Source organism: Aptenodytes forsteri, unplaced genomic scaffold (assembly GCF_000699145.1).
Source record: "Aptenodytes forsteri isolate BGI_AS27 unplaced genomic scaffold, ASM69914v1 Scaffold216, whole genome shotgun sequence".
Lineage (NCBI taxonomy): Eukaryota > Metazoa > Chordata > Aves > Sphenisciformes > Spheniscidae > Aptenodytes > Aptenodytes forsteri.
In genome coordinates, this window is record NW_008796114.1 from 2,022,908 (window position 1) to 2,030,588 (window position 7,681).

Here is a 7,681-nt window from a genome sequence, read left to right on the forward strand (position 1 = left end):
CCCCCCACCCGCCGCCACCGGGCCGCCTCGCCCCAGCCTCGCTGCCCGGCTCTGGGCTGGCTTCACCCTTGCCTGGTGGGCGGCCAGCCCTGCCTGTGCCCCTGGGCCCACCGCTGCCCCTGCTCCCCTGGGCTGCCTGCCTTGCCCCACGCCCTCCCAGAGCCTTGCCCGGGGTGCCCCCCACCTGCTCTGGGCCCCTTGCCCTGGTGCCTTCCCCACCCAGCTCTCATCCTCTGCTGCCTCAGTCCAGGCGCTGCCTGCTGTCCCCTGGCCACCCTCAAGTCAGCAGAAAAGCACAAAGCCGGAGCAAGTGCCACATCGTGTGGCTCAACAGCAAGGCGGGTGCGTGCCTGGTCCGGACAGAGCCCCCACTGCCGTGGGGCCCGGGGCCGTGCTGGCATGGCCTTCATGACTGCCGAGCCCTGACCTAGCTTGCCGGGTGCCATGCTGCCATCCAGAAGGCCTCCTGCTCCTCGCCTGCGGCCACCGTGTGCTGTGTTTCGGTCGGCTCACAGAAAGCTTTGCTATCCACTCCGTCATCACGCATCTGCTGTAGAAGGTAACTCCTCATCTTGCCCTCCGTTCACGAGTGTATTTTACTTCTGGACACGGTTATTACCGTTGTCTTCAGGTTTTGCTTTCAGCCCCATCACTGCTTTTGTGCCCTTATTATATTTAATGTTTCTTATGGGCTCACGGTAGCATTTCTGAGCTTCTCAGTGGTTTTACTGGATGTATTCACTACCCATCCTTACAAGTATGGCTCAGCACTTGCAACATTTACTTGTTAAAGCCAGCAAAAGTGTCCCAATATCTAAGGGAGGAATAGAAAGTGTAAACCCCAAAAGCTGAAATGACATGTAAAAGGTTTGCATGCAGAAAAGCACCAAAAACATGCACTTTCCCACAGCCTGAATGCAGGCACCAAAATGACAGTCTGGGATTAAAAGTATCTAGGCGGGCTGGGAAACAGTAATACGTGGTGGCAACGTAGCGGGGTGTTTCCTTGGTGGTAAGTAGGGTGGGATGCAGCGAAGACGCCTGCGACCGTTCAGTCAGATCCCTGCAGAACACGCGCGGGGATGAGCTTTTAGAGCAGCAGCGGCAGCAAGTTTGGACACCGCTGCATGGAAAGGCGGGAAGGATTCTGTTATCCCAGCAAGAAACCCGCCGCTACTGCTTCAGTGGGAAGGCTCTCCACTCGGCCTCGTCCCGGTGAAACTGGAGAAGGGGTCTGCCGGGAGCACGCCTACGACCACGCGCCCACCGGCAGCCCCAGCACCGGTCGCCCTCACTGGCACTGCTGGCAAGGTGTGGTCCCTTTGTCTGGTGGCTTTCCGGCAGCGGATGCAGGAGCCCCCTTTGCAAACTCCGTGTTTTACAGGGAGTCCCCCTGTGGCAGATCTGTTAACAGGGAAAGCGTCTGCGGGGGATCGCAAGGCGGGGGAGGATGCAGCCTGCAGTGTGCCATGCATTTTCTTTTGCCTGTCATACCTTTTGTTCATGGATGATCTTTTGGCATCGGTTAGAAACAAGCAAGCAAGCGAATGCACGCAGCTCTCCATGGTCTTGGAGGAGCTCTGGACTCGGAGCCTGGAAGCACTGAGTCCTTTTGACAATCCTTCCCGCTCGCTGTTTTTCACGCTTCTGTGCACTTGGGCACCCACTAAGTGGGTCTCTAATCTGTGTCCTCAGGAAGATAGCTGTCTTTTGCTTCTTTTACATAGAAGGTAACTGAAGGGCCAGACGAGGTCATGTCAGGCTGAGCTAGCACAGAGCCTTAGTTTGCAACCTATGGTCCATACTATGCTATCTGCATGTGATGTGTTTAGATCAACGTTAAATCTGTTTAGTAAAACATCTAGAATGCCTAATGCAGAGGAGGAACTTCAACTGCTCCAAGCCTGGCTTTAATTGGATAGATCTGTGCTTTGGGCACACACTTATTTAGTGGAAATCCATCACAGTTTGGGTGCTCCTGTCCCCTGGGTGTCCACTACTGACCTACTGCAGTAGAAGTTGCTCCACTTGGCTCTGGCGACGGAGCAGAAGGTGTGTGTGCTCACTACCTGCTCCAGTGTGAAGTCGGCACTTCATGGCACAACAGCTGCGGGAGGAGGTCTGAGCTAAGGAAGCTGGTCTGACCTCAGCAGCTGTGCTTGGACCCCACCGGGGCATCCTGCTTTTCAGGGCCTGCCTGCCCTGCCAGCAGCCATTTCCTCCTCTCCCCTGCATGCCCTCCTTCCCCTCCTCCCGTCCTCCTCAGCCCCCACAGCAGGTCCTGTGCTGTGCAGCCTTCCCCCTCTTGCACCTTTCACAGAGAAAGAGGGAAACTGCTACAGCTGGGCTGCTGCCCCAGGGAGCAGGAGCCGTATTTCTGCAGGGGCAATAGCAGCCTCTCAGCGCCTGCGTGCTGCGAGCCAGCACAGGAGGGGCATTAGCATCCTGGGCAGCGAGCCACGCCAGCCCGCAGGCTCTCAGTCTGATTGCACTAAGTGAACAGGTGCCTCATCCTTTACTTTAAGAACTCACCAAATTTAATTATACCACTTCAAAATGTTCCATCTTAGGTGAGGCTTGAACATGCCCACATTAGTGGTTTTTAGAGGTGTAACAAGATTGTTTTCAAATGGATTGATTTACACTGGTGACACTGCTAACAGACAAACCATGTTATGAAAAACTCCAGGTTTCAGGTTTGCTGTTCTCTCTTTCCAACAAAATATTGCAGGCTTTGTGTGTAAAGTGGCTGTTTGCAGCCATCAGGCCTCATTTTTCCATCTGCCTCGCAATTCAGACAAAGCTTCTGAGAAGGCATGATCTATGGCAAAGCAAGTGACATATTCCCGCCTTATTCTGAAGTCACTAGGGACAGCGATGTGACTGATCCCAGAGTGGCAAGTTCAAACTGCAGATGAACCAAGGAGAAAGTTACCAGCAGAGCTGGAATTAGACTGTCTGGCTGTTCCCGCTGTAAACCATTCAGTTGCTTATAACTTTTATGATTGGAGCTGAAATTTTCGATTCTGGCTGTCTGCCTATATCTGATTTTTTTAAATTTTTTTTTTCTATTTAAATATGGCTTCAGCCTGAACATTTAATCTACTCAGGGAAAAAAAAAGCAGAGAAAACCATTTTGGTTTAGACCGTTAAAGTGTACGTTAAAAAGAACAGCCCTTTACTATGAATAACTCCAGCCCAACTGCTTTGGAGGAGGAAGCTGAAGTCTATGAAGGAGAGCTGTCCTTGCATCAGAGCTACACTACTCACTATCCCCCGAAAAATCCATGCGAAATTTTGATAAATAATAAGCCTTTCAAAAAAAAAAAAAATTGGTTCACACAGGCTCTGTAGGGACGCTTTAGACTTTCACTGTGCAGTTCTTCAAAGATCTTCTGTCACTGACCACTGCCTCGCAAAGGTGGGATAAGTGTACGTGCATGTTCTAGGGTTGCGGGGGAAAGCCACCCATCTTCTGCAACCACTGCCCTGCCTGAGCTGCCAGAGCAAGCACCCAGTTGCTGCTGACTGCTCTGGGCCCAGACAGGTGTCGTGGTTTAACCCCAGCTGGCAACTAAGCCCCACACAGCCGCTCACTCACTCCCCCCCACTGGGATGGGGGAGGGAATTGGAAGGGTAAAAGTGAGAAAAATCGTGGGTTGAGATAAAGGCAGTTTAACAGGTAAAGCAAAAGCTGCGCTCACAAGCAAAGCAAGGAATTCATTCACCACTTCCCATCGGCAGGCAGGTGTTCAGCCATCTCCAGGAAAGCAGGGCTCCATCACGCGTAACGGTTACTTGGGGAGACAAACGCCATCACTCTGAACGTCCCCCCTTCCTCCTTCTTCCCCCAGCTCTATATGCTGAGCATGACCTCATACGGTATGGAATATCCCTTTGGTCAGTTGGGGTCAGCTGTCCTGGCTGGGTTCCCTCCCAACTTCTTGAGCACCCCCAGCCTACTCGCTGGTGGGGTGGGGTGAGAAGCAGAAAAGGCCTTGACTCTGTGTCAGCACTGCTCAGCAGTAATGAAAACATCCCTGTGTTATCAACACTGTTTCCAGCACAAATCCAAAACACAGCCCCATACTAGCTACTGTGAAGAAAACTAACTCTGTCTCAGCCAAAACCAACACAACAGGGTGAAGGAGGAGCAGGTGAGTGCAAGGACAACAGCAAGTCCCTTGAGGAAGGTAAGCACGGAGAATAGATGAGGGCAAGGGGCCTAATGATACTAGAACTGGTGTGGGGGTTAAGACAGAAGGAGTTATTGGAAAACGAAGGGCTGGAAAAGGGAGAAAAGAACTTTGACTGGCTGAATGACATAACTAGATTGAAAATCAGAGTACACAGGGTTAAAAAAAGTCAAGACTAATAGCTGTAGTGGAAGCAGGGCCTAGACTGAGGGAAGACTAGGACAAGTTGAACAAGCAAGCTAGTCTTGGGAGCTGTGGAGAAAGCAGGAGTAAGGAGCCAGTGAAATGAGGAGAAAAGGGGAGCTAAAAGTGGTGGGAAGGGTGTAACAACACTGGACCTGGAGATAGGAAAGAACGAGCTGTGATAGATGCATTAAGGAGCCAAAGAGCAGGAAGAGCACTCAGATAACCGAGCAAAGAGATTTGAGGCGGAAGGGTGGGCAAGGAGCCGGCCAAGCAAGCACCAGTGTCTATCCTGTTCTAGGGGCATAAGCAAACGCTCAGGTTCCTGCATCTCATCATTCCTGAGTCATGATTCAGGAATGCTGAGGCTGGCAGCACTGCCGCCGTGAAGTGCTAGAGAGAAGGAGAAAGAAGAAAGAGTAAGATGGAAGGGATTCTACAACAGCTTCTGAGCTGCCATTCTCCACATGAAAAAACATAAATGAGTTACTCCTAAAAAAGATCTGTCTCCTTCACCAGCTGATAAATGACATCCTGAGACCATCTTACGAGCAAGAGAGCATCCCTCCTGGTCCCCACATCCTCATCCGCTCCCTTTCCAGACTCCTTGGTAATGTCGCAGAGACTGAACCAAATGAATGAAGACTCACCTGGTATGTTTGCTGACAGATGCAGTCACCTAGACTTGAAGCAGAAACAAGCATGGCATTAAGAAACCCCCCCAGAGCTGCACATAGGAACAATGTCAGACATTAAAGTTGGTCTTCAAGTCTTTGTGGTACCATCTTCTTTAAAACAATTCTTTCTTCAACAGCCAAATAAACTCCGCCAGCCAGCCAAAACAAGGACATTGTACCTTACCAACAAAGTTTCCTGTTTACCCTGCAGTAGTTGCATGTAGAGCCAAGTGGAATCTTTCTTCCTGTAATTTGCCCACTTTTATGGATGCTCAGGCTTTCTTTTTCTCTTTCTTCTCTGCCCCCTCCCACCCCCGAGAAGCTGTGGGAGCAACAAAATGTAAGAAAGAGATGCTGACTTTTCTTGAACAGCTCTCTCTTCAGAATTATAGCCTGGGAATTAGTCCCTAAGCTATTTGGGGAAGGAACTTGAGATGGATTTGATGTGGGTTTGGTGCAGGACAAGAAGTATCAACTGGCACTCATGAGCTACACAAGATCGGGAAGCTGTAAGCTCCACGTGGCTGCAGGTTCAGACACAAGCAAAGCCCCATCTCAGATTCCAAAAGCATCCATCACTGTGGCATGAGTCCAAAGAGCCGAGACAAAGGGCCGTTCTGGACACTTTCCCTGGCATCCAAGCACAGAGACACAGTGCTATGAAGATTGTGTGTTCTTGGTAGGGTCACTGTGCTGTCAGCGTCTCAAAATGTATCTCTGGTGAGGAGCACAAGCATCTTCTCCAGTAGGTCTGGAGCTTTTCCTGTTCCTTTCAGGCTTTGTTGCAGTGCAGTGTCTGATGTCTCACAGGCAACCCTGGCAGTTTGAAACATAAAGCGGGACAACTATCCTCCACAGCACTCAGCTGCTAACAGAAACTCTGCACGGGGAAGAGCTGTGTGTCAGACTCTGAGGTCCCCACCCACCACCCCGCTCAGCCAGACAGGCAGGAAAAGCTGTACACAGCTCAGCCAGACCAAACCATCAGCGCTGAGGAGGTTATTTCTCAGGACCACTAACACCATCTCCATGCTAAACCCAAACCAGTAGGAAACACTTTTTTTTTTTTTAAATTATTTTTTATTTTTTAAATTGGCGAAGGCTACCCCCTATAGGGGGCTACAGAAGTCAACCCAAGGACAGAAATAGAAGTGGTGAAAAAGGCAGGCACAATCAGCTTCATCCCATGTTTTGGTGTCTCTGGGAATTTGCTCTCCCAGCTGAATTACGTTTTTGTTGCAAAGTGCCTCAGGTTTTTGGAAGAGAATAGTTTTTCTTAGTACTTTCAGACTGCATGTCTAGGAAATGACATGAGGAAGAACAGCATGGAGGGCACAGAGTAGCACAGGGTCAGGTTTGAAGAAAGCAAAACGGAGAATTGTATGTATGACAGGGCCCTCCCAGGCTTCAGAAATAGCTCGAGTGATGAGCCTGACCATTTCCCTTTGAAGCATCGATGTCACCCTGCCTGTGGCAATGATCTGCTTATCAGATTGACGATATATTGCTACTGGCAGTTGCTCTGAAACAGCTAAAGTCAATAAATACCATTTCTAAATTAAGTAGCCAGAGAATTTTCCTATTGCTTCTCCTATATTTAATTCTTCCTTGTCCGGTAAGTCACGGTGTCTCACCCACTGGCTTTCCGTTCCCTCACCATTAGAAAGTACAAAGTGCAGAATGACAGAATGACCCATGTCACCTTTTTGTCTGTCTTACCCTTTTACTTTCTAAATTTCTCATTCATACTACCTCTGAACTAAGATGGCATTTTCCCGTTGATTGTAGCCGTGGGCTCTTTGGCTAGGTAATAAACTTCGTGCAACCAACCGCCAGATCTCACTGGTATTTTTCTGTCACTGTGTTTCTTCCTGACTAATTCCCCACATCACTTCCCTCCTCTGGAGGCAGGTCCTTTTGGGGCACCCAGTGTACTTGTTGGTGGTTCACGTTACGCTCCACATGTGCAAATAAGGCAACCAGGTCACGAAAACAACCTCTGATTCCCACCCAACAACTAATGCCTCGCTACCCATCGCAACGCACCCCAAAACCAAGCCAGTGTGTGGCAGTGCCGATCCTTTCCCTGCTTACAAATTGTAGCAAATAAGTTCGGCAAGCGCTAGCGAGGCGTGCTTACTATGGCTGCAGGATTCTCCCGCACGTCTCCCAGATTCAGGTCTCTCATAGCACCCAGATTCAGGTCTCCCATAGCATCCCCCCCCACCCCTGCCACCAAACTGCCACCCCCCCCAGCTCCGCAGCCTGCCGGGCACACTGCAAATGCTGTCACTGCTGCACAGCAGCGACTGCTGTCCCTAAGCCACAGCAGCATGTTTCCCCAACACTTTTTTTTTTTTAACCTCCCTGTCCCCTCTGAATAGGCCATAACCGGGGACTGGAGCGCTGCAATCATGCAAATCGTCCCACCGGGTTTTTTGTAATGCTAATTATATCAAATGCATGCTCATCAATGAGAACATCTAATTCCCCTTGCTCATTATCTAGATGTTGCACGCTGATACAGAAGCATCTCAAAAATTTATCTCCTCGCGACACAGTATTTGTGAACTCCTTGCCACCACCTTCCCAGCCCCTGCCTCTGCCCCAGAGCCCCCAGGTGAT